Here is a 27323-nt window from a genome sequence, read left to right as displayed (position 1 = left end):
ATAACTACTGTAATTACCATGTTCATGTCACTGTTCTCCAATCACTCAAAGTCAGTACCTTACAGTTTAAGCCAGAAGTTGTTTTTCAGTTTTCTTGCAGTGGAAAATTCTGAGACCTTTTTTCTGCTTGCCACATTTGCTGCCTTGTTTGCCTGTGCTCTCTGCTATCTTCTTGTTTGGGGTGGGTTTCTCCTTTGCTCTAAGCCATAAAACCCCTTCTAACTAACACAGCCTTTGCCTCCTTGGTTATCCAGTGAGACTGGCCCAGCAATTCTTTTCTTCTCTATCAAAACTTGCTTCCATCTCTATTCCTTCATTTACAAATCTTTCTGCCAAGCATACATATCTGTGAGACTTTCTTGCCAAACTTTCACCCTTCCCAACAGGTTTGGATTGGGAGGGAGCTCAAATGCCACCCTAAAGTGCCCCCTTGCCATGGCAGGGACCCCTCCCACTGTCCCAGGTGCTCCAGCCCCAGTGCCCAACCTGGCCTTGGATGTGAGCTCACCACTCGTCTGAACTTGTAATGGAGTTTGGTTTCTGCTCTCCATTAAATGTCTGAGTGTTTGTAACTCCTCCTCCTGCAAACAGAGCACTTGACCAAGAGTGGGTCAGCTCCTCTAAACTTCTGCTGGTATTTGAGAGAATAGCACTGGGTTGAATAAACTTTGCATGATCAACACTGAGAATGAGCCTGGAGTCACCCGGTCTTGCCCTAAGGCACAAGTACAATGAAGCTGTTGTGGTGTCTCTTTAAAGAGCTCCAGAGGCTCCAGAAAACCCTTCAGGCCTGATCCCTGCGGTTCCTGCTGCTCAAGGGGACTTGGCAAGGCAGGGATGTGATTGGGCACTTTTCTGTACTCTCAGGGCTGGTTTTGTAAATATTTCTTTGGTATAAAACACTTACAATTTGCACCCATTATCAGTGCTCTCTGCAAATCCATATCTGCTATTCATCTCTGCTGGGGTAATTCCCACACTGCTGCGGGGAGCCCAGGGCTCCAATTCCCATTTTTATGTTTATGGGTTGCCGTATGGCTTTCCAGCCGCATGTTTTTATGGAAGTGGAATAAATATGTACAGCTGAGAGCTCTAAATACTTGAAAGGCTGAAGTACCTGACTCCTGCTCTGGTGAGAGCAGTTTCTGCCTGAGTAAATGCATTTTGTTCTCTGGGCTGTGGCAGAGGAGGAGAGGGGCTAGCACCCTGAAACTGCTGCATAATGCACCGGGGACATCACTCAGGATGGCTTTGGGGCTGCTTCCAAGGTAAAGTGCTGCAAAAAGAAGCTTTTATGGCTCCATCCCTGGCCCAGACACATCCTGGAGCACTCTGAGAGGGTTTCCAGGCTGCCAGGGCTGGAGGCAGAGCAGCTTTAGGGTAGGGAGAGAGCCCAGAGCACCCTCGGAGCCCTGGAAGGGCTGCCCGGGACAGGCACAGCCTGTGAGGAGGATGAAGGTTGCCCTGAGCCCCTGCCCTCCTCTCAATGGGTGTGAGACACAGGCAGGGCTGGCGAGGGCACGGCTCCTTCCTCGGCTGAGAAAATGGGGCTGCAGCTGCCATTGCTGCCTCTGTGACAGGGACAGGGCCCAGGGAGCTCTGCCAGGGGCCTTCAGGGTGGCTTTGGGGACAGGCTCGTCCCCAGAGGGTGCTGGCACAGCCCTGAGGCTGCCAGAGCAGCTCCAGGAGGGTTTGGGCAGCGCTGCCAGGGATGCCCAGGCTGGGATTTGGGGTGTGTGCAGGGCCAGGGGCTGGATCAATGATCCTTGCATGGATCCTCATGGGCTGGGTGTTTCTCAGGATGTTTTCCCAACTCAGGATGTTTTCTATATCTCTCTTTTTTCTTTTCTTTTTTTTTTTTAATGTGGTGATAACAAACTTATTCAAATCAGTTCCAGGGAACAATTGCAGCAATCCATTGCTCATGTTGTAAGGTGGGGCTTTGGCACTCCTTGGGTTTGGTGCTCTCGGCCTTCAGCCAGGCAGAAAAGGCTCTTGCACAATTCCTTTGCACCCACCAGCCAAAGGGATGATGAATAAACAACCCCAGTCTTTTAAATTGGGTCTATTTGTGTGGGGCTGCCCTGTGGTTAGCGCCCAGCTCCATCCTTCTCCTGCTGCAGTGCCTTGCAGGGAGTGGGGTAAATCCAAAGGGATTCAGGTCCACCATTTAAATACCCTTTGTGTGCCCCAAAAGAAGGAGTGAGAGCTGTTGGCAGGTTCCCTTCTGCATCTGCATCACCAACACTGGCACTGCAGCAAAGTTTAAAATACAACCAGCACCCAGGCGTGATGGGATTTACAGGGCTTCTTGGATGAGGAAAGATGAGGCTCTGACTCCATGGTTCAGAACGCTGAGTCATTATTTTATGATATATTTTATAATAAAACTATACTAAAAGAATAGAAGAAAAGGTTTCATCAGAAGGCTGGCTAAGAATAGAAAAAGACAGAATGATAACAAAGGTTTGTGTCTCGGCTCTGTGTCCGAGCCAGCTGACTGTGATTGGCCATTAATCAGAAACAACCCCATGAGCCCAATCCCAGATGCACCTGTTGCATCCCACAGCAGCAGATAACCATTGCTTGCATTTTGTTCCTGAGGCCTCCCAGCTTCTCAGGAGGAACAATCCTAAGGAAAGGATTTTCATAAAAAGATGTTTGCGGTACAGATGTTCTCCTCATCTGCTCAGTTGGTTTATATGTTAGAATGGAGTATAGGGAAGAGTTTCTTAAAGTTCCAGGAGGCAGGGCTGGCCTCTCCCTGTCACTATAGGACATGAAATAAAATAACACAGACACTGCAATCTCCGAGGTAAAAAAAAAAAAGGTTTAATTTCTGACTCCAGCATTTATAGATTTCCAAAAGTGACAGTGGATTGGTGACAGTGCCACCTCTCCAATGACACTGGACAAACCAACAGTCCATCAGATTTTCCCTCCTCCGTAAAAGAATGCAAAACAATGAGTTATTTACAGAAAAGTGTGTGAAAATCTGTTACAAGAATGTAAACATCAGAAGGCTTAGAAGGACTTGGTGGCATCTCCCCAAGCCCTGGGGGTGCTCAGCACTGTCACTGATGGGACAGGTGTCCCTCCTTGTGTTTGGGGCACTGCAGAGCCAGGAGGGGATGGTGCCTGGATGGTTTGGGCTGTTCTCACAGGCGGATCATGAAAATAATCTCATTTGTGGGAGCTGGTGCCATCCCAGCTCAGCCGGGGCCTGCTCAGGGCGTGGGGGATGCTGATCTCAGTGCCCTCCTGCCCAGCCTGCAATAGGAGCAAATTCCTCTGTGATGACAAGGTTTGTGTGATAAAAGCACTCCTGTTGCTGTTTCAGCGCAGTTTGTGTGGGAAAGCTCTTTGTTCTGCACCATCCTGAAATGTGTGGAGGAGCCCCAGCAGCCTCAGCCCTCCTCCCCTGTCTGAGGGGCTTGCTCAGTGCAGGGGGAGATGAACAAAGGGGTTTGAAAAAGCAACTGGGGACAGGGGAAGTTGTTTCTTGTTATCCCAACATCACTGATCAGAAGGAATTTTCCTCCTTCATTAGAGCTGTTCCAGATGCTGAAAGAGGCCACAGGTGAGGGACTCGGTGTGTACTGCAGGGCCAGAGACTGGAGCCAAAGGGGGGGAAAAGAACCAAAATTTGGGCTTTAATTTGATTTATTGTTTTAATGGTCAAGTTACATCATTTGAAATCCAAGTGTGAAGATAAGCCACCCCAAAATCATTATTTTATGGGAAAAACAAACATCATTTTTCTTGTAACATCTTCCACCCTCATGCAGCAGCTTTGCCTTTAATCTCACTATTTTCCTGCACTTGTGAGAATGATGTGAGGTGTGCTCAGAGTGTAGCAAGCAGCTCAGATCTCTGCTCAGGTTAAACTCAATTTTCAGGCAGGAGTGGTGTGAAATACCTGCAGTCCCCAGCCCCTCTTTCCTGTGTGTTCATTTTAGATCTGCTTTGTGTTAAATGATGAGCCCATCCCTGCTCTGGAGGTCAGGCACAGCAGCTGTGTGACAAAACAGGGCCCGTAATTACGGTGAGGGCTTTGCACACTCTGCAAACACAAAACCAGCTCTGGGTGTGTTTCACAAGGGCCCTGGTGCTTCCAGAGGCAGCCACTGCTGCGTGGGTAACTCTGCGTAACCCGGGAGCGTGGGCTTGTTCAGCCACCTCCTCCTCATCATTCACTTATCCAGCAAACTTCAACTTATCTTGGATTTAATGACTTGGGAGTAATCGGGATAATCTGCATCTTTGGCATAGAGAAATGAAGATGAGAGTTTTTTCTGTTTTTATTTTAAATCCAGGGTGTGTTCTCAGTGGTGTACCTGAGGTGTTTGTGGTTCCCCTCTCCCTGCAGCTGAGATGAGGCAGGTGTGGTGTGCGTTTGGCAGGATCTCACCTGTCAGGGTGAAATCCTGGGCTGGGCTGGCTTGGGGGGACCCCAAACCCACCCAAACCCACCCAGTGCCACCCCTGCCATGGCAGGGACACCTTCCCCTGGCCCTGGGCAGTGCCAGGCAGCCCCGCAGCTTGGGGTGGTTCCAGTGGTGGGATATCCACCCCCTGGCACGAGAATGTTTATTGCAACCCACACCGCCTCTTCAGAGGGGCCGTGAAGTAATAAATTGCATTAATCCCAGGCTGTTATGACACTTGGAAGTGCCCTGCAATTACTCATGCTGCTAATTGACTGCGAGGAGTGTGCTTTGGCAATTAGTTATCAGCACGTGCCAGCTGCTCGAGAGGGCGGGCAGTGAGCTGTGCTGGTGGCACTGGGGGCAGGGGACAGGGGAGTGGGGTCCCCCCGGGCCTGGCAGCACAAGGAGCCCCAAGGTGTCACCGCAGGGTGAAGGCTGCTCCTCATCCTCCTCCCGAGTGCCTGCACGGGGTCTGGGGGGTGACCGTGTTTGCAGGGGTCTCAGATTGAGGATCTGGCTCCGTGTTTCAGAAGGCTGATTTATTATTTTATGATATATTAAATTTTTATATTAAATATAATTGTATTAAAAGAAAATTATATATTAAAACTATACTAAAAGAAATAGAGGAAAAGGATTTCATCAGAAAGCTAGCAAAGAAAAGAATGATAACAAAACCTTGTGACTGCTCACAGCCTGGACACGGGTGGCTGTCACTGGTCATCAAGTAAAAACAATTCACATAATGGGTAAACAGTTCTTCAAATCACATTCCAAAGCAGCAAAACATGGAGAGGCTGAAGGTTCCCAGCTTCTCAAGAGAAAAGATCCTAAGAAAAGTATTTTACAGCAAATATGTCCGTGCCACCCTTGCTCAGGGCTGTGCTCACAGTGCCACAGCCACGGGGACACTTTGATGTCTGCACCAGTGATTAATGGCCGTAACCTACACTTTAAAGTGCAAAGGCAATTAAATAAATCTTTTTATGCTCGCTCCCTTTCCTATGAACCAATAGATGTAAAAGTGTCTCCAAAGCCTTATTTATCTTGCATTAAATCAGCTGTAATTGTAAAAATATTCCAGGGCATCTGTGATCCAAATGCTGCTGCTGGTTTGATCCTTTCCAGCGCCAGGCTCTGCCAGGCTCAGCTTTTCTCCTGAGCCCTGCTGGCCCTGGGAGTGACCATTACCCAAAAACTGCAGAGCGGGACAGAGGGAAGCGTGAAATGTGCTGTTTGTGTGGTGACTTTGAGGCCTCATGAAATGAAATGTAATTAGTTTGGGCTGCTGATCCAAGCTGCGAGGCTGGCGTTGAGGTCCTCCTGGTTTTATGGAGCACGGTGCTGCCCCCAGGGCAGATGTGCCAGGCTCCAGTGGGGCTGGAAAAGCCCTCCCAGAGCCAGCCCAGCAGCTCCCAGCGCTGCTCTGTGTCCCACCTGGAAGGCTCCTCTTCATTTCCCAGCCCTGGCCTGGGGCTGGCCCCCCGAGTTAAATGGTTTGCATTATGCACAATATCAATTATTTTCTGGAGAGTTCCGTTAAAAATTACAGGTTGTTTTAACCCTCTCTGGGCCACAGTCCAGGAAGGATGGACATTGAGTTTGCTGCATCGTTCTCCTCTGAGATGCCCATGGCTCTGAAGTCAGTGAGTTCAGGCACCACAAGCCCCTGGAGATCAGGGCTGGAGCTGATTTTGTAAATAATACCACTCATATGTTTATTTTAGGGTGAAAATATTCTGAAATAAGAGATACCCACCACTATTTAGGTTGTGGTGGTAACTGACTTCCTTTTGTGGCGCCCACAAATTGAAGCACTGCAGATTTTATGGGGATGAGACACAAACTGGGGCTCTGAGGAGAAAGCTGGTGGGTTTATCTCATGGAAGGCTTTGAGCAGAGGTTGCTCCCCACCTCTCTGCCTGCCCACAGCACTTTGGGCAGCAGGTTTGGGTTTCTGGGCTCCAGGGCAGAGGCTGCAGGCTGCAATAGAGATTCACAATTTAATGTGCTCAGTGAACACCTCCACATGTCTCAGGAATGAGGTTATTGGGTTATTGTTTCTGCCTCTCCTGGCAATGCTCTCCCAGTGCAGGCATGTGGGAAGCTCAGTGAATGAATTACAGAAAAACCTCTCACATTTGTGTGGGCTGACTCACCAAATGCTTCATTTCTGTACTAGCAAAACCACTCTGTTTCCATGAAAAACCCTCCAGCCCTGCTCAGCTGGGAGCTCCATGGGCCTGGTGTGGAGTGGGTGATGAGCAAGTATTTCATGGGTAATGGCTTAATCAATTTAGGATGAATAAAGGACGTCAGTGGAACTTACACCCCTGTGCACTACTGAAAGTTACTCAAACCCTTCCTCAGGTGAGGAGGTGACCTGGCTGTGGGAAAATGCTCCTAATTCAAAGAGAACTGTTTGGGACAGTCAGAAGGAAGCCCTGTGGCTGTGCAGGGACAGGGATTGCTTGGCCAGGTGCAGTTTGGGGCTCACGGCCCCAAGGACCTTAACCCCCTTCTCCTGAGTTTGTGGGACTGGAGGGGCTCAGAAAACAAGAGAGGAAAAGAAATCCCATCAACAGGAGCCCCGTGCTGCCCTGGGGGAGCATCCTGGGGATTGGTGATGGGGTAAATGAGGCTGGAACAGACTGTCCTCAGCTGAGACTGCTGCTCAAACTTCCACGTCTTCAGACGCTTTCATTTATCTGCTGTGTTTATTTTCTGTGCCCAAAGACCCAGAGCTGCCCCAGCTTCCCTGCAGCTGCTGACACCCAGGGAGCTCACTGGGTTATCCTGCCCCAACAGTCCCTGCGTGGAGAGAGCTCTGTCTGCAGGCTGCTCTGAAATGGCTTTGCTTTGCTGCTGTCACGGTGCTTTGATTATTTATTTATTTGTTTGTCATCAAAATGTCTAGTAACTTTGAGTTTGTGGCCTCTGAGAGGGCTGTGAATGGCAGAGCTGGTTGGGAATGGTGTTACTGAGCCAGGCCCAAAGGAGGGCTGGGTCTGGGTGGGTTTGCTCTGTGTTGATGGGATGCTGTGTCACAGCTTCAGCAGCAGTGTTGGGCACAGAGGGCTGAGCTGCAGCACTGGGAATGGCCTGTGCCATCTTCCCATGTGTAATTTGCATGACAGCGTGCCAAGATATCTGCGATTTGGCTTTTTAACATGTAGGTTATTCACTGGGACCATGAATCCAGCTGCAAACCCGGGGAGGGCCGTTTCCTTTGGGCTCCCCTGAGGGCCTGGCCTGCCCTTGGCATTCTCCCCTGGGGCAGCTCAGCCTGGGCTCCCAGCACAGCAAAATCCCAAACTGGAGCTGAGGGAAATGCCAGGGGCTGCAGCAGCCCCTCTGCCCGGGCAGGCTGGAGCTGTGGTGGTGTGTGAGGGTCCCCAGGATGAGGGGAGGGGTGAGGATCTGACTCCATGGTTCAGAAGGCTGATTCATTATTTTATTATATGATATTATATTAAAAGAAAATGATATATTAAAACTGTACTAAAGAAAGAGAATACATCAGAAGGCTAGAAAAGAATGAATAATAAAATCTTGTGAGTGACCAGAGTCTGACGCAGCTGGACTGGGATTGGCCATCAAGTAAAAACAATTCACATGGAGCCAATCAAAGATGCACCTGTTGGTGAACCATCTCCAGAGCACATTCTAAGCAAGCAGATAATTATTGCTCACATTTCATTTCTGAGGCTCCTCGGGAGAGCAATCCTGACAAAAGGGTTTCCATGAGACGTGTCAGGGCCACTGGGATGGTGAGTCTGGCTCTCCGCTGGGCTGAGGATCCTCAGCCCGAGCAGGGATGGCTCCGGTTTGCCAGGTCTCTGCTGGATCCTGCTGGATCTCAGCCCTGGAGCCTGCCCTGCGCAGGACAGGGTGCTGCTCCTGTTTCTGCAGGGCAGGGGAGGGGATTTGTGCCCCTGATCTCCATTTCATCATCTTCTGGATAATGAAATTCCAGCTGTGGAATTTCACACCTCTGTGCTTGTCATCAGCCTTCATGTTAGAAACCCCAAAAGTTTAATCGTTACTTGTTTCATTGCAAGGAAAACCATAGCAGTGGAGAGCTTTACAAGTTTCCCAGATTTGCTGTCTTTACCTGTGGATTCCCAGCTGTTCCTGCAGTGGGATTGGATCTATCAATTGATGATCTAATTGTTCTAACAATTGATGTGGATGTACCAGGATGATTTTCCTGGATTTCCCTGAGTGCCCCTCATTCTGTGCCTCGTGGAGTAGCTTTGTTTTATCTCTTGGATGATAATTGCAATCCCTTCCTCATGTGTTCATCATTCTTATGGGTTTGCTCAAATCCATCTCAGGCTGCTGAAGCTTTTCCCTCCAAAGCTGATGTGAACTAAAAGCCTGCTTTAGCTGTCTAAGGCTAAATTACATTTGGTGATCCAGATAAAATCTTTTCTCTCTTTAAACCAATTTTGGGAAATAAATAATACTTATCTATTGCTAGGTGGGTTTTTTTTTTCCCCTGTTTGCTACTCTTAGATGTGCTTTCCCTGAAAATCCTGGAGGATGCTCAGCTGATTCTCCTGATATTAAACATTCCTGTTAAAAGCTTTTGGTTTTATAAAAGTGAAAATGAAGGTAATATTGCAAACGGGGTAATGGGAAAGAGGATAATAACAGGAAAGGAAAAGGAATGATAATAAAGTCTTGTGACTGACCAGACAGTCTGAGCCAGCTGACTGTGATTGGCCATTAATTAGAAACAGCCACATGAGACCAATCCCAGATGCACCTGTTGCTTTCCACAGATAATAATTGTTTGCATTTTGTTCCTGAGGCCTCCCAGCTTCTCAGGAGAAAAATCCTGGGAAAAGGATTTTTCATAAAATATATGGCTACAATATTGAACACAGAAGAAGATTTATGGTATTGTAATGGGAACTTTGCTCTCTGACCCTCTTACTCACTCTCTCATATCCTCTTTATCTCTCTCTTTGCTTCTATTTGGGGCTTGCCCCGAGCTGTGTCTGTTTACATTCCTGTAGCAAACTTTCTCACACACTTTGTGTAAATAACTCATTGTTCTGCATTCTTTTATAGAAGAAATCTGATGGACTGTTGGTTTGTGCAGTGTCATTGGAGAGGTGGCACTGTCACCCTCCAATCCACTGTCACTTTTGGAAATCTATAAATGTTGGAGTCAGAAAATAAACTTCAATTTTCTTCACCTTGAGAGCAGCCATGTGTGCTCGTGTTGTTTGGTGTCCTGCAGTGACAGGATCAGGAGCAAACAAAAGCAGGTTTGCACCTGCCCAGACAAATGTGGGTCATCACAAACCTGGTGCTCCTCACCCACGTGGGGAGAAACAAGACAGCACAACCCAGCCAGGAATGCAGGGCAACAAATCAGGGACAAAATCACTCATTGGCTCCTCTTTGGAATGGGTTTTATTAAAAATGGCTTTTAATCTTGCTCTTGATAAGGAAAAGTAATGGCAGGTGTATATTATGTGTGCTGCTCAAAATCCACATTTAGAGGGCACGGAGAGGGGGGAGCCCTTGGTAGCTGGTATTTTCTGTCCAGTGCTTATCCTGGTGCTGTTGGCAATCAAACTCAATTGCTGCCTCCATGGCTGGAGGGATGCTCTGGGGAGAGCAGCAGCCTGTGCTCTGTGCCATCCCTGGGCTGTATTTGATACCCTGGGTGAAGCTCACCCTGGTTCCTCCTGCAGGTCGTTATCAGCCAGCCTCGGCCTGCTTTTTCCATGGGTTTTGTACAAAATCCTGCAGCTTTGTTTTATTTCAGCATCTCGTCCCCCGAGCCTGCTGTGTAGGGCAGCATTTAAACCCCAGTGTGAATGGTGTGAATGAGCAGTTGTGCTCTTGCTCTGCTCCCTGGGTGTGGCAGGAAAGCAGATTGTCCTCAGCTCAGAGCGCTGCTCAGGCTTCCATGTCTTCAGATGCTCTCATTTATCTGCTGTGTTTATTTCCTGTGCCCAAAGACCCAGCTTATGTTCTTATGGATCATTTCTGGGGCTGTTCCTGCGCTGCTTTGGGTCAGTAACCCCTCTTGGGTCCATCAGGAGTGGCCTGCTTGGGGTTTGGGAGGTCTGTGCCAGGCTCCCTTTGTGATTATTTTTGTTGGGCAGTATTAAACACAGGGATAAAATCTGTGTGAAGCCACCCCAAAGGCAGAGCTGCCGTGGCAGCCCTGGTGTGACCAAACCTGCTCAGCTCAGCAGCTCTGCAGGTGCTCCAGGCTCCAACGTGGGACACAGCAATTGCTTTTCCAAGGGATTTGGTTTCTTTCCCCCCTAATTAAAATAATTAAATGGTATTTAATTGTAAGCCTTCATCTGCGTCTTTGTTCCATCTCGTTAAGTGATTTGTTTGGATTATCGCGCTTGTTTCCACCTTGTGGAGCAGGAGCAGCCCGCAGCTGCTCTGCCATGGCAGGGACACCTTCCCCTGTCCCAGGTGCTCCAGCCCTGTCCAGCCTGGCCCTGGGCACTGCCAGGGATCCAGGGGCAGCCACAGCAAAGCTGGGAATTCCATTCCAGGGCCTGCCCACCCTCACAGGGAAGAGTTTTTTTCATAATATCCAATCTAAACCTACTCTTTCTCAGTTTGCAGCCATTCCCCCTTGTCCTGTCACTACAGGTTCTTGTGAATTATATCCTCATGAAGAGAACCATGCTTTAAAATTCAGTGTCAGCATGGGTTACGGCTTCGCCAGTGAGCAAACAGCCCAATAAAGACCTGGCTGTGGTTGCACTGGTAACAGAGCAGAATGACAAGGGTCTAGAAATAAGCTTTATACAGGTCTGATTTCAGCACACCTTGCAAAACCCCATCTATGACAGCAAAGAGTTTCCAGCAGAAATGAAATGAATTTTTAAATGAATTCTGGCATTTAAAAAAAATTTCCTTAAAAGTTCTCCTTTTGGGCCATTATTTCTATATCAATATTGCATAAGCTTGCACTTCTCAATTTGTAAAAAAGAAATTACTTTCCAGGTGTCCATAGTTCAAATCTCTAGTAAAATCATGATACATTTATATTAAATAGCTTAAATCTCTAGTGAAGTCATGATACATTTATATTAAATAAACATTGACATCAATGATTATTTTCTTTTAATTGGATATTAAGAGTTTATCACCCTGGTTTGTTCTGTTGCTGTTTGGGGCTGCCCATTGAGGAGAAAATCACAAGCAGTGGGTCCAAGGCCATTCCAGGCTCTCCAGGTATCAGATTCACTGCCCAGCACTTCCCAGGTGCTCCAGCTCTTGTACCATGAGAGGGACATTGATGAACATCGAAATCACAAAAATAAAATGTGGGCACATAGCAGAGGTTTCACTGGGACTCAGGTGTTTTCTTGGAGGCAGCTCCCTTAAAAAGCAGTTTTTACTGTTTGCAGCCATTCCTGGTGCTGTGTGCTCACAGGGAGGGTCCTTTGGCATCCTGGTGCTTTCCAGTGCATTCCACCTCTCTCCCTCCTGGTTCCCCCGTTTTCCTGTGCTGGGGTCAATGCTGTGAGCCACGCCATCCTTGGGGATGTCCCTCACACGTGTTGCTGCTTTTCAGGTTGGAGTTGTGGCTAAAAGAGAAAAAAAAAATCATCCCTGCATTTATATACATAGCTCTTTCTGCTGTTTTAGAGGATCAGGGGTTTTTCAGGCCTCGCGTTGTGTTTTGAAAAGATGAGGCTGAAGCACCTGCTGAAGGCTCAGAAGGAGCTGAGGGCTCCCAGCAAGCCTGCTGGAATTAAGAATAGCTTAAATGATGGAGTCAGTGTTAGAGACAAAGACAATTTTCCATGCAGTCTGTCCAAGTTCTTTGCAGGAAGCAGGAAAATGATAATTCTAGGTTTTTATCTCCCTGGTTGATTGGCTGTTCCTCCTGAAACAGTTCTGGCACTGAGTGGCTGTGCCTTGTTTGCTCCCCAGGACCCCAAGGCTCAGGTTTTTGGATGGGTATTTCACATTTGCTGCACCTGTGCTGCTGCTTTCTGCTGCTCATGGAGCACCTCCCCAGCCGAGATGTATTTAAAGGATTATTGATGGAGCCCTGGTGACCTTTCCTGTGGTTTGCTGATGTGTGTTTATCTGGCTGAGAAATGGAGCCAGCATTGGATTTCCCCCATCTCTTCCACCACGGATCAGAGTCGTGGGATGGTTTGGGAGGGACCTTAAATAAATCCCAGCCAGAGCCACCCCAACCATGGCGGGGACACCTTCCCCTGTCCCAGGGGCTCCAAACCCCTGGGCCCAACCTGGCCCTGGGCACTGCAGGGATCCAGGGCAGCCACAGCTGCTCCGGCAGGTGACACACATGGCAATGGGTGAACCCAAGTGTGAAAAACTCTTTGCAATGGATCATGAACAAAGGCTGCTGGGGAAAGGACACGTCCTGATCCGCTCAGTCTCGTTCCGATCAGAGTTCATCTGCTGAGAAGGAGTTGGAAGATAAATGTCACAGGAGAAGTGCAACAACTCCCAGGGCTTTGAATGATCAAAGGCTCCCTTGAAAAGCCTGTTGTCAACTCTTGACGCCGTGTCACAACTCTTTGTGTCAGTCCTGAAGGAAAAACAAAACAGAGCTGATTTTTGGAGATGCAAGCAGAATCATCCATATCGAGTAGGTAGGAACACAGCTGCTTATTAGGAGGGTTTTTTCCCCCCCTAAAATGTCTTTTAAGTGTCTGGTTACAGTGTTATGGCTGCAGGCAACACGGGATCTGCACATATTGCATTGCCTCCGGCTAGCAAATGTTTCTGGGGTTTGTAATATTTTAAGCAGGTAGCACGGGGCGAGGCTGCGAGTCAATCTGGCTACAGCCAATCAATTATTCACAGTGCACTCCCAGCAAAATCATTTAAAGGAAAACTCTCCTGCCAGTCACTAACAGGCGTGCACACAAAGAAATGATGTCTGTAGCAAAAATAAGCAGCTTACAGTGTGATTGCCAATAAAAAAATCAAACCTAGCTCCCTAGAAAGAACTCCACCTGCTTGCTAAAAAATCTGTCCATTGAATATGTTTTTAATAAGGGGATGGATTTGATGACTCAGAGCTGTGGCTTGGAAGGAGTTTGAGTTTCAGCTGACCCAGACTCTGCATCTGAATTTGGCCAAGGTAAGCATTTTGCCATGCCCTGAGTGGGCCTGGGGAAAATGCTGCTCCTGTGGAGGGGTCCCAAAGGACCTCGGAGCCCCTCTCATTCCACCCTGCTGCCAAGGGCAGGTCCTTCCACCCCAAACCCCTCTGGGCTCTGTGCCTTTGATTTATTAAAAGAATATGGATATGGATCCAGTACCGATATCCAACTGTGACGGACAAAAACTCTCTAAGAGTTTAAAGCTAGAAACTGTATGTTTATTGTGAGATAACTCCCAAATACACACTGCAATTTACAGGTGATTACAGAGCCCTTTTATCTGTACAAGTATTGAATACCCAAAATACAAATGCATATCCATAACTTTGGTACATCCCATTCCCAATATGGATATTGATCCAATACCAGTATCCTAAAACTCCCTAACAGTTTAGAGTTAGAAAGTGTGTGTTTATTGTGGGATAGCTCCCAAATACACACTGTGATTTACAGGTGATTACAGAGCCCTTTTATCTGTACAAGTATTGAATACCCAAAATACAAATGCATATTTGTAACTTTGGTAATTAGTTCAAAATCCATTAGGCATGTGTAGCTTGTTCCTCAAAATGAGTCGGTGGCCCCTTTCATGGGGAGGGGTCCCAAAATGAGGAAGTAAATGAAGTCTTCCTCGTTCTGACCTTTTTAACTTTTAAATGCAGATATGACAAATGGACCCTTGGTAGAACTCCTATTCCCATCTTCAATTGGTTTCAGAACAGAGGAGGCCGCAATTGTCTCATGTTCCTAAAAGCTATTTATCAGTTTCTATATTCTTCATTATAAATCCAGCTAACCAAACATCGTGCTGACAAGCAATCAATTATTAGTTAACCACTAACTCTTGACTTCATCAAGGCCCACCCATTTATTTTAATTAACTCCAATACAGCTTATCTCTAACTAAAATCTTAGTTCCTTGAAAAATCTCTAAATTCCTTGAAGTTTATGTCTCACTTTTTATTTATCTATATGTTATCAATCTCTTCTACGCTGTTTTCCCTGGTGTAGCTGCAGATCTCTCTCTTTTTTTCTGCAAAGATTCTCTGCATTCCCCAAGGAATGTGACCCCTGTGCTGTTCCTGGAAGGGCTCTCCTGTCACTGCTGGAAATACTCAAATACAGGGAGGGGTTTGCCCAAATCAGCCAAGATTTGTGTGGGACTGTAGCCAGGAGGGATCCCTGATCCCCAGGGGTTTTTTGTGGGGTCAGAGATAAAATTACAGCTCCATATTTCAGATACAATTACTTTAAAAAAATTATATATTTATGGCTCCTTTCACTTTATTTATTGGATATTCCTGCAATGACAATACTATCAATCAAGGTGCTGAACTGAATATGGATTTGGGCTTAATTCCCCTGGTTTTAGTTTTCCCTCACTGGGATCCTTCCTGAGTAAGGTGGTTCTTAGTTTACTTCCATCCTTTCCCAGCTTCTCCTGAAATAACCAAAACCACCAGATCAGATTCTTTATTACTTCTTTCTTCTAGTGAAACCTTTTTTCCTGTGTAAGTTCTCTGCCGAAAGAAAGGAAATAACTTGTCATTTAGTTTAATAAAGGATGGATTTGTTTTCTGCCACTTAATCATGTTTGAAGCACACGTCGATGTCAAAGATCAAAATCTTTCAGGAGTTTGGGGGGGGAGAATAATCCATTTTGAGCTTCCCCTGTCAAACACTCCTAGCCTGTGGGGCCTCATGAAATGTGAATTTGATGGGAACTGAGTGGCACCTGGGAGAGGCAGGAGCAGCCTCCCCTGGCTCCAGGGGTTGGGCATTGATCCCTGCAGGACCAGGGGCTGACTGCTCACTTCTGGGCTTCAGCAAACAGCTTCACCTCTTCTGCAACAGGCAAACACTCCCTTGGTGCCAGCCCCACACTAATCAAAGGGAGAGGAGAACTTCAGCAGTATTTTTTAATTTTTTAAGTGGTTTTTTTTGCTCTTTAGATGCCTCATACAAGACAAGAAAGGGACAGCTGGAGCATAAAGCCAGCAGCAGATAATGTTGGCAGTGTGGAAGAAAACCCCATTCACAGGTTCATAACGCAGCCCTGCCAATGAGGCTGCAGCCAGAACACCTCATTCAGGTGCAGAACAGAATGAAATAAATGAAGCAGTGCTTGTGCTGGGAGCTGATAACCTGCAGCGAGTGGGGCTGGGCAGGAGGGGTGGCACTGCCCTGGCCACTCTGCGCCTGGTGCCACCGTGCCCCCAGGGTGACAGACCGCACCTGTGGCCTCGCCCTCCCAACTGCTCCAGACTTTTTTTACTTAAATTATTACTTTTTTTTTTCCCATTAAAATTTGAAACAATCTTCATCAAAATGTCAGTTTTTGTTAGAAATCATTTTCCCTAAAAGGGCAAGCCACCTCTATTTTATGTTGGAGCTGCCTCATGCTCATGTAAATCGTTCCCATTGATTTACCCTCGGCGCTCCTTGGAAAAAGAGATTTTATTTTCTGAGTCTCTGTAACCCCGACTGCTGGGCAGCGTGGCTGGGTTTATATTTCATAAATATACTGCAGGGATTATTTTGTGCTAAGGGTCAGCTACATATCCACAAATGGCAGATTTAAATGTCTCAAATGTGGCTGAGATTTATCCAGCTGAAATATTAAACAGCTAAATTTCAGCTTTTAGCTGGAATAATGGGGAAAATCAGAGGCCTGGGTTTGTGCTGGCCATAAACATCAGCGAGTCCTTTTCTTCTTGTTTCCTGTTGCTTTGCTTTGGTATTTATATTTGCCTTTTCTAAAGTAGTGCAGCACCCTATATTAAGGGTTGACAACTTAATTATATGTGATTGATCTGCTTATTTTGAGCGAGTTGTTAGCAGAATGCAAATGGCAAGCGTTGCTCTTTGCCTGTGTTTGCTGTCTGTGAGGAGGGGCAGGGCAGGGAGGTGGCTCCTGCAGGGACAGCCAGCCCAGAGTGACACTGGTGCCACTCAGGGACATTTGGGTGGGAAAAGCCCTTTGGGAGCATCCTGTGACCCAGCTCACAGCAACCCTGCCTTTCCATGAATCAGAATTGATGGGCACCTGGACCAGCCCACAGCAACCCTGCCTTTCCATGAATCAGAATTGATGGGCACCTGGACCAGCCCACAGCAACCCTGCCTTTCCATGAATCAGAATTGATGGGCACCTGGACCTTCCAGCTGGGGTGGGTCAGCACTGGGGCTCCATGTGGGAGATGGCTCGCTCCAAACTGCTGGGACTAATTGCTGGCAAATGATGGGAATTTGGGCATCAGGTCCCAGTTCCTGCTCAGGCAGAGCCACTTCCCAGCACTGCTGGGGTTTGTTTCCTGCAGTTGTCAAAAGCTGCTGGCAATGCTTGCACTTGCTCATTCTTGTGCACAGATAAACCACAATTGGCTCTGGGGTTTCAATTAAGCATTGAAATTATGTCCTGGATTGCTTCAAATCATCTCTCTTGCATTGTTTAAAATGTTTTTTTCTTGTTGATGTGTCAGACACAAACATTTGAGATGTTCGCCAGTAGAATATCTCTGCCTCTACACCCAAAAATTACATTGCTGCTTCAAGTGTATTGAGAATGCTTGTTTTATTGCTTTATTATTTCCTTGATTGTTTTTATTGCTTTATTCTTGATTAGACTTAGTTTGGACTCAATTCTGGATTCAGCACGCCTACATATCAGAGTTGACTCTCTGTGCTGGTAATTCTGTCCTGATGCTTTCCAGAATCTCTGGCCATGAAAGCCAGGAGCTCTTTCTGAGAGCCAAAGAGGTGAATGCTGAATATGAGTCTCCCTTCTCATTTAAATATCTATAAATCTCTGGTTAAAAACCCCAAGGTTCTGCTGCGCCAGTGTGTGCCTGTGCAGGTGGGACCTGCAGCTCTGAGTGCTGGGCCATGGCAGGGGGGCTTGGACTGAAAATAAACACCAAAAATTGGAAAAACATAAATAATGATGGCACAGACTGGTTCAAGCACTGAAAGATCTGCCTTGGCAATTGCAAGCTCAAAGGGGAAGGTGAAACGTTGATTATTGCCCACCAGGAGCTCTGTGAAAAGATTTCTGTGGGCATCACAATTCCTCATGGAAAGGTGTGGCAGGAGCAGGCCAGAAGACATCCCAGAAAGTTTTGGGCATGTCACACCTACCTAGGGACATCTCAGATTCTCAGACCCAGCTGTTTTTGAATTATTTACAATGCAGATTTAATGTCTTTGTTGGTCACAGCCTGTGACTCAGCATTTCAGGGCTGAATTCTGGTGGCTGATAAAGGACAGGCTCGTGGTGCACAATTTCTCTCCAATGGGGCACTAATGGAGTGTCCCTGGTTCCTGAATCTCACCATGTGAGAGCAGCAAATTCTCATTCAGACCTTTGTGTCCAGCCTGGCTGGAGTCACCCAGGGGCTGCGGAGCTCTCCAGGGTGGGTGGGCACAAAACCAAAACAGGGCTGGGGCCAGCAGCCTCACTGGCTTAAAAACCAGGAATTATTCCTGCTGAAGTGTAATAAATAGACTTGTGCTTGATTGAAAACGTATTTTCATGCTAAAGTCAGGTGTTTCATTGGTATTTCAGTTTGAAAAAATAGTAATTAAAAAAATTCTAGGTAAGTCACCAGATGTTTGCTTTTGGGGCGATAGTGTCTGACTGACTCATTTAATGTTGCTCTGATTTGGATTAGTATTTAAAAAGTGCAAATGAGCATTCCCTGGGCAGGCCTTAGAGCTGATCTTTGAGCAGCTTTTGGAATGCCTAAAGATCAGGATTGTAAGTGGATGTTGGAAGGTTTCCCTTGCAAATGCACCCTTGGAAGCAGATGGCTCTGTCCCTGCCGCCCCAGCCGTGGTCTCTGGTGCAGGGGAAGGAGAATTGCTCGGGCTGGGTCTCTCCATCAGTGCAGGGATGTGTTTGTGTGTGCACAGCACTTCATGTCCCAGAAACCACGAGTGTGTGCAGCAGCAAGGAGTGCTTCCCCGAGCAGCCGAGCTTATTTTAGAAATCTATCATCTCCCAGCAGACCGAGGGTCATCTCGTGCAGTTATTCAATTTATTTGACAGGTACAGGCTCTTTTTCAAATGCCACTCTGAGGATGGAGGGGGAATATTCAAACTCTGAGCTGCGTGGCGTTGCTCTGAGATGGGGGAGATAAATCACATTCTGAAGTGGTTGGTTTGTGTTTTTCCTGCTGTTCCACCTCCTCTCGCACCAACCTTTCTGTGTTTGGGAGGATAATTGGTCTGTGATAATGTGACTCTGAAAATCCATTTGTCCTTGCCCAGGAGCATGGCTAAAGCTGACTTTATTTTTGTTTATTCACCCTTTTTCACTTATAATGGCCAAGCTTGGAGGACCTTTGGCTCTGCACAGCTCCTGACAGGAGGGGACAGCCGGGGGACAGTCAGGGAGCAGGGACAGGAGGAGAGGGAATGGCCCTGAGTTGTGTTGGGGGAGAATTGGGCTGGACATCAGCAGGAATTTCCCCATGGAAAGGGGGCTCAGGCACTGGAACTGCCCAGGGAGGGTTGTGGAGGTGGCACTCAGAGCCCTGGGCTGGGGACAGGGTGGGCATTGCTTGCTCAGTGATCCTGCAGGGCTTTTCCAGCCTCATTGCTCCTGGGATCCTGCCTGCATTCTCATTTTTGGCTCCAGAAGCACAGGTGCCTTTCCCTTCCCAGCCCTGCGAGCAGCAGAGATGGATTTTGGGAGCAGCGATGAACCTCTGCTCTGCTCTCTGCCCAGCACTCGCTGCTTCCCCAGCCCCTGTTGTTAGTCAAAGGAAATGACTGATATGCAAATGCTGTTTCCTATAAACTCCAGCAGTGCTGTGATTCCAGCATCAATTATGGAAGTGCTATAAGGCACGGCTCTGCAGCATCGCTCCGAGAGTTACAAAGGCACTGTCTGGAGATTCCTCAGGTTTTTAATCTCAGCACCCTAGGAGGAAACATGCAGTCCACACAGCCTCCCCACCTGATATTTTATTAACGAGATTAAATGAGTAAGTAAATTATACATGTAAATCAAACAGAAAACAGAACGGGATAATAAGAAGTCAGCACATTAATCAATTTATTGGCTTGGTTTGTTTGATGTGCTGTGATCAGCAATCTTTGTACCCTCCAACCACTGTGCTGCATACCAAAAATAAAGAGCAAAAACCCCTCACCTCCTTTAAAACCTCCCTTCACATCATGCAGATATTCCAGAACCATCTGTGGTCCTGTGCTCTCGGATGAGCTGGGACTGTCACAGACATCTTTTATGGAAAATCCTTCCCTTAGGATTGTTCCTCCTGAGAAGCTGGGAGGCCTCAGGAACAAAATGCAAGCAATGGTTATCTGCTGCTGTGGGATGCAACAGGTGCATCTGGGATTGGGCTCATGGGGTTGTTTCTGATTAATGGCCAATCACAGTCAGCTGGCTCGGACACAGAGCCGAGACACAAACCTTTGTTATCATTCTTTGCTATTCTATTCTTAGCTGGCCTTCTGATGAAATCCTTTCTTCTATTCTTTTAGTATAGTTTTAATGTAATATATACCATAAAATAATCAATCAGCCTTCTGAACCATGGAGTCAGATCCTCGTCTCTCCCCTCATCCTGCAACCCCTGTGAGCACCGTCACACTGGGAGCACTGTGGGCACTTCCAGCCTCAGCCCTGCTGGGATTTTGAGATTTGACTGGGGCAGGATCTCAATGTTCCAGGAACTCGTGCTCTCTTCAGGGTGCTTTAAAAGGAAAAACCCAGGGGTGCTGTGGCAATGTGCTGGAGGTGACTTTGTCCCAAGGGCAGGAGTGTGTCACAGCCCAGGACAGAAAACATTCTTGTTTTCACTTGTTGGGATGGGATGCCCTGGGGGCAGCGCTGAGGGCAGGGGAGGCTGTGCCCGGCTCTCAGCAGAAGGAGATGGGCCCGGCTGTGCTGCTGCCCTGCCCGGCTCAGCCAGCCCCGTTCTCTCCTACTGCCCAGGCGGGTGTGGGAGGCTGCAGGACAATCCCTGGTGAGTAAATGAAACCCTGCTGGGCAGAGCTGAGCTGGGATTCACACATTGTTCACGCTTGTAAAGCTCTGACACAGCGCTAAACTGAGTGCATGAGGGATCCCCACCAGGACACTGGAAATGTGGAATGTCTTGGTTAAGAAGTTATTTAAAATCCCATCAGTTTTGGTAAGGACTGTTCTGCACCTCTCTGGGCACTGGAGGAACCACTGTGGTTTGGGATACACTGCATGTAAAGCCCTTGGGCTCTAACGTGGCTCTGTGTGTGCTGCAGGGAGCCTTGGAAAGCTGTTGGTGCCCTTTTCAATGTTTGGAGAGCATTTCTTTTAGGCAATGCACCCCTCTCTTACGAGAAGTGGTTTGGGTTGGCTCCAGGGTGCAGAGCTGCAAACTGCTGCAATTCCCTACACTGTGGCCCCAACAGGGAGGAGGTTTGCCCACCACAGAACAGCCACCAGCACCAGATGTTGTTTCTGGGGCAGCAGGATGCTCAGCTGCCTTCACTCCCTGCCTCTTTCCCTGCATTTGCTCAAAGCCAGCCCTTGGCCAGGGCAGGGATTGTCCCCTTGTGCTGGGACACCTCCAGTGCTGGGGTCAGTTCTGGGCCAAGACAGACCCTGAAGGGCTGGAGAGTGTCCAGGGAAGGGAATGGAGCTGGGCAGGGGCTGCAGAATCCCTGAGGGAGCTGGGCAGGGGCTGCAGAATCCCTGAGGAGCTGGGCAGGGGCTGCAGAATCCCTGAGGAGCTGGGCAGGGGCTGCAGAATCCCTGAGGAGCTGGGCAGGGGCTGCAGAATCCCTGAGGAGCTGGGCAGGGGCTCACCTGGAGCAGAGGAGGCTCAGGGGCCCTTGTGGCTCTGCACAGCTCCTGACAGGAGGGCACAGCCGGGGGACAGTCAGGGAACAGGGACAGGAGGAGAGGGAACGGCCTGGAGGAAGGGTCAGGGTGGACATCAGCAGGAATTTCCCCATGGAAAGGGTGCTCAGGCCTTGGCACTGCCCAGGGAGGGTTGGAGTGCCCATCCCTGGAGGTGGCACTCAGAGCCCTAGTCTGGTGACAAAGTGGGCATCGGGCTCAGCTGGGACCCGGTGACCTTGGAGGGCTTTTCCAAGAGGAACAATTCTGTGATTCTTTGCTCAGCAAACTGCTCCCTCTCCTTTGGATCAGAGAACAACTCCTTTGAGCAGCGAGCCCCCCGGGCTCCCAGCCTGGGGGATGAGTGCTGGTGCCGTTTCAGCCCGGAACTCCCGGTGGATGTTTTCAAACCGCACCCGCTCGCACCTCCTAAAATAGGGAGCGGTGGGCTGGGGGAGCTGACAGCACTCCCTGCCTTTGGCACCAATATTAGCGAGCTGCTGCCGTTTGGCAATTATTTTCATCCCGCTCCATATGGTGAGGAAACTGTTTTCATCCTCATCACATAGCAGTGCAGCCTTGCTGTGCACCCTGTGCTGGGTGCAGGGCGTCCCTGCTGCGGCCACAGCCCTGCTGCGCTCCTGCCAGGACCTGCCTGGGCTTTGGGGGTGCTCTGGGGCAGGGCAGGGTGTCCATGCTGCCCTTGGGGGGGAAAAGCTCTTTTGGGAGGTGCTGGGACAGTGCTGCTGGTTCTGAGGCCTCTGTCGAGGCTAAAGAGGGAATTGTTCACTATTTCTCCATGGAAAAGGTGGTTGGACATTGGCTGACCAGGGCAGTGCTGCACTGATTGCCCTGGAAGGTGACCAAGGAAGGCCTGGATGTGGCACTCTGGGCTGGTGACAGGCTGGGGACCAGCCCCAGGCTGGACTTGCTGGTCTGGAGCTCTTTACTCGGGGATTCTGTGAATTTGGGTTTCCCCTGAGGTGTGCTGAGCCTTGCTGTTCAGAAGGAGCTGTCTGCCAGGGCAGGGCTGGGTGCCACCCCAGAGGGGTTCAAAGGTCCTGTGCACGTGGCACCTGGGGACATGGGGCAGTGCTGACATTTGGGGACATGGGGCAGTGTGGCCATGGCAGTGCAGGGATGATGGGTTCCATGGTCTCAGGGTTTCCCACCCTGCAGAATGTGAGTGATGGGCACAAGGTGGGAGCAGCTCTGCCTCCTGTTTCAGCACAGGGCAGGTGGCACCAGTGCCATCCTCCCAGGCAGGACAGAGCACGATGACATTCCCAGGACTGGAGCACAGTAATTAATTAGGGCCTGTGCTTTATAAACAGGCACCCCTGGGCCTGCTCCTCCTGCGAGAGCTCCTTGTGATCCGTGTGCTCTGTGCCTGCTGCGGGCTGAGCTGCTTTGCGGCCTTGTTCTGTCAGGCTGAAACCTCGAACCAGAACCCTCAGATCTGTGCCAGTGATGGGCTGGTTCTGTCACTGTGAAACCTCGAACCAGACCCCTCAGACCTGTCAGGCTGAAACCTCGAACCAGGCCCTCAGATCTGTGCCAGGGAGGAGCTGGTTCTGTCAGGCTGAAACCTCGAACCAGGCCCTCAGACCTGTCAGGCTGAAACCTCGAACCAGACCCCTCAGATCTGTGCCAGGGAGGAGCTGGTTCTGTCACTGTGAAACCTTGAACCAGACCCCTCAGACCTGTCAGGCTGAAACCTCGAACCAGACCCCTCAGATCTGTGCCAGGGAGGAGCTGGTGCTGTCACTGTGAAACCTCGAACCAGACCCCTCAGATCTGTGCCAGGGAGGAGCTGATCCTGAGCTGGAGCTGCCAGCCTGGATGGGAGCACAGCAGAGCTCCCCTGGGGTTGGGAGTATGGGAAATAATTCCCTATTTCACTGCACACGTGGTTGTGTCATAGATTATGCAGGAAATGGAAAGTGCGTTTTATGGAGATTTTGGCATTTGCTTTCAATCCTATTAGCAGAAAACCCCACCTTTGTGTCAGGAATGCTGAAGTCATTGGTGACAGAGACACTTAAAAGGAAATTTCTGTTGATTCCAATGCTTGACAAAATCACTGTTTTCGTTTTTCACATGTAAGAGATTAAAATAATCATAAGGAATAAGAAAAAGGAGACAGATAAAAACTTTCCTTTTAAAATGTCAGGGTGCTGGGTCTGTGTTTTCTGAGCTTTATCCTGTGACTTATCTGCATCTTCCACCCCTTTCCCAAATGGAATTTTCAGGGAGTGCTTTTGAAAAGCCTTTTCAGGCTCTGACTGATGATCCAGTGGGATTGGCCTGGGTGAGCTCTTTTCCAAAACTTCTGATGGCAGAACCATCAGAAACTGCTCTTGGAAAACTAAAGCTGACAAATTATTAGGGTGCCCTGGGTTGTTTGTGTAAATTTTGGGCAGCTTGAGACTCTTTTGAAGAACACTGAGTGCTGGCCAGGTGCTCCTTGGAAGGGTTTGTGCTGCAGCACAGGAGTAAAGTGTTGTCCTCATTTCTGTGGTGTTTTTGCTCCAGGAGAAAAAACAAAATGCAGCTGTATTAGAGATTATTACCTGAGAGTTCCAAGGCCAGTTGGAATTATTACCTTTTTCCTTCCCTCAAAGATATTAAAATAATATTTAAAAACTAGTTTTACCTCCAGGAGCACTTTATTGATTTCCTCTACGATTCTACTGCTCTTTGGTCATTGTGGAAACATTCAAACCTCCCAAAGTTTCTGCGAATTTGGATGTAAGCCACAACTCTTCAAATTCTGTGTAGTGTGGGTGTTTTTTTTGCATTTATTTGTTTGTTTGTTTGGTGGTTGTTGTTGTTGCTGTGTCCCCTCCTGTTCCTGTCACCTCATCTGGGACCTCAAAGCCTCAAAGCCCAGGCAGGGACAGGTGTCCCGTGTGGCAGGGACACCTCCCACTGTCCCAGGCTGCTCCCAGCCCCAGTGTCCAGCCTGGCCTGGGGCACTGCAGGGATCCAGGGGCAGCCCCAGCTGTGTCCTGGTGGGATGGACACTGTCCCAGCGAGATGGACACTGTCCTGGAGGGATGGACACTGTGACCAGTGCTCTGCTCTCAGGCAGGTGCCAGCCCAGGGGCACGCTGCCTCTGTTGCTGTGCCCTGTTCCCCTGTGCCATGCTGGCTCTGGGACACAGACCCAAAGCACTCATTCTCCTGGAGTTTATTTTAGTCATCCAACTCCCATCTTGTGTCGCCAGCGGGAGGGAACGGGTGCAGGAGAGTTAAACACACAGAAGGAAACTAAGCAAAAAGCCAAGTGTGAAGTCTGGGAATCAGTCTTGAGTATTTGTGCAAACTGTTGAACGAATACTTGCAAACAACAACTAAATTTAGCTTTTTGAAATGGTTCTAAACAAAAACATGCAGCTGAATTACAGGGAATTATCATATGGCGTTAGCAGGGCTGGGCTGGGGGGACCTGGTGCTAAAGCAGCCAAACGCAGTCAGGGGAGCTGGAGGTGCCTGCCTGCCCACGGGAGTGCTCACTTGCCAGCCCTGTGCCCTGTGCAAAGGCCAGGGACAGCCTGGCATGGGGCAGCAGCACTGGGCACTGTGCCCCTGCGCTGGCACTGTGGGGCACACTGGGCTCAATGGGCTGGGAGGGCTGTTCCAACCTCAGGCATTCTGTGAAACCCTTTTTCTATGTGTGCACACATCTGGTGGCAGATTTTCCCTCTTTTATTCTTTTTCCCCCCCCACTACAATCTCCCCGGGCTTGGGGAGGAGGTGGGGCAGGTTCAGATGAAAGAATTCAGTTTCCAGACCAGCCCTGACTGGCACAACTGCTCTGGCCCCTGACCTGCTCATTTTCCCATTGATCTACAAATAACATTAAAGGCAAGATAGGAATCTAAAAATGAACAAAACAAAACAAAAAGCTCCATCTTTGCTACCGTTGATTGAGATTTATAGGATCTTTTGCAAGGTGATTAAATGGTGCTGGGCAGAGATGCCTTTTGTCCTGCTCATTCAAAGAGGAGCAAATGATTTGATTGTTTGCTAAGGTCAAGCGAGAGGAACATCACTGGACTCATTAAAGGCTCAGAGCTCTCCCTGAAACGAGATGTGCACGGTTACACTCTGGCTGATCTGAGCACTGGGCGGACCAGAGCACTCAAAGGGCTCCTCACACGTGACAGCTCTGTGAAGTTGGTCACATCCAGGCCCCAGATCCATGCTCTGGATGGGGTCTGCAGGGATTGCCTGGAGCTCAAAGTGGTGCTCCCCAAAGTCTGTGCAAGAGCACAGCATTGGTGAATGTTGTGCCTCAGAAGTGGATGCTCTTGGCAGGTGTGTGATGAGCTGTTCCAGCTGTGCAGGTATGGTGGAGGAATCACCATGTTCCACTCAGGATTTCTGCTCTGTGACACCAGAATCCACTCTGAGGGATCAGAGTTCTCATGGAATGCACCCCTTTTTGTTAAAGAGTTGGTATGTAAATGGAATTATCTCGTTGGGTGAATCCCACGGTGGGATGGAAGGAGGAGCAGAAAGCTCTGAGGAGCGGCTGCGGGGTTTTGCTGCTCCCCTTGTCACAGTCCTTGTCTGGGTTCCTGAAGCCCTTCAGGACCCTTCCCTTTCCAGCTGCCTGCTGTGGGGTGTGTTTGGTTGTTCCCTAGAGAGGCCAAGGGAGAGGTGATCTCTGAGTGGTGGGCGGTGGTGCAGGCTGAGGGGTGGGACAGCTCCACCTCTGTGAACACCTCAGTGTGGGTGAGGGCACCTGATATCCCGTGTGTCAGTTCCAATTGCATGCAGCATTCCCAGCGATATTTTGGCACTTGGTGCTCCGTGGTGCCAGTGAGCAGCTCCTGCTGCCACGCTCTGAGGGCTGGGCACTGCAGGCTGTGGCACGGGTGTGTCACTGGGCACTTGTGTCTGCTCTCAGAGGAGCTCCGTGCCCTCCCTGCCACCCCGGGGAGCCAGCCTCGCTCTCCCCCTCTCCTTCCCCACCAAGGAGGCTCTGCAGCCTCGCTGCTGCAGGAGAAAGGGAAGAATTCCCTTTTGGGCACGCTCGGGTTTCTTCTGGCAGCTGGGAGCATCTAATGGGATGTGGTAATGGAGGGAGCAGCTTCCAGGAACGGGGATGGGGCTTCCCGAAAGAGCCAGCCTGACTGTTACAGACCTGCTCTGACTGGAACGTTCTGCTCCCCAGTCCTGATGCAAACCGTGCGCAGGGGAGGAGGGCATGCAGAGCCATGCACGCCCTGGCAGGGCACGAGAGGGAGATGGGCAGGGACAGTGGCACAACTGGGACATTGTGTGGGCCAGATGTGCCTGAATCACTCTGGAACAGCCCCAGGGCAGCGTTCCTGCAATTCCTGTTCCACAGCAGCCCTTGTGCAACCCCTCTGGAGCCCCGGAGAGAGGGATTCCTGCAGGGATGGGGCTGAGCAGGCAGGGTGCACCGCGGGTCTGGTGTGGGTGCTGAACAGGGCAGTGCCCAGCCTGGAACGTTTACCTGGAAAAGGGGACAGAGGGTGACCAAGGGCAGCAAACGGAACAGAACCCCCTGCTCTGTGTGCCTGCACAGCCTGCCAGGGCTCTGTGTGTGCTGGGGAGGACCCCAGGGGAAAAGAGGCCGCTCATTCCTGGCTGTCTGCAGTGAGTGTGGCTGCCAGGGGATTTTGTGCTTTTTTGGAGGGCTCGAGGTGTCCCAGTAGAATTTTGGAAATAATCTGTCGTTGGGTTTATGTTCCTTGGGGAAAGGCTCCTCATGGCCTGGTGGAATCTGTCAGGCAGGCTCTCCAGATGCCCTCCCTGCTGGAATCCTGGGCAGAAATGTGGGTGGTTTGTCCCTCCTTGGTGTGAAAAGGTCTCTAGCTGTCCCGGTGGAATTTTGGGAAATAATCTGTCAATGGATTTTTGCTCCT

Source organism: Ammospiza nelsoni, chromosome 9 (genome assembly GCF_027579445.1).
Source record: "Ammospiza nelsoni isolate bAmmNel1 chromosome 9, bAmmNel1.pri, whole genome shotgun sequence".
Classification (NCBI taxonomy): Eukaryota; Metazoa; Chordata; class Aves; order Passeriformes; family Passerellidae; genus Ammospiza; species Ammospiza nelsoni.
Note: the sequence above shows the minus strand (reverse complement) of the source record.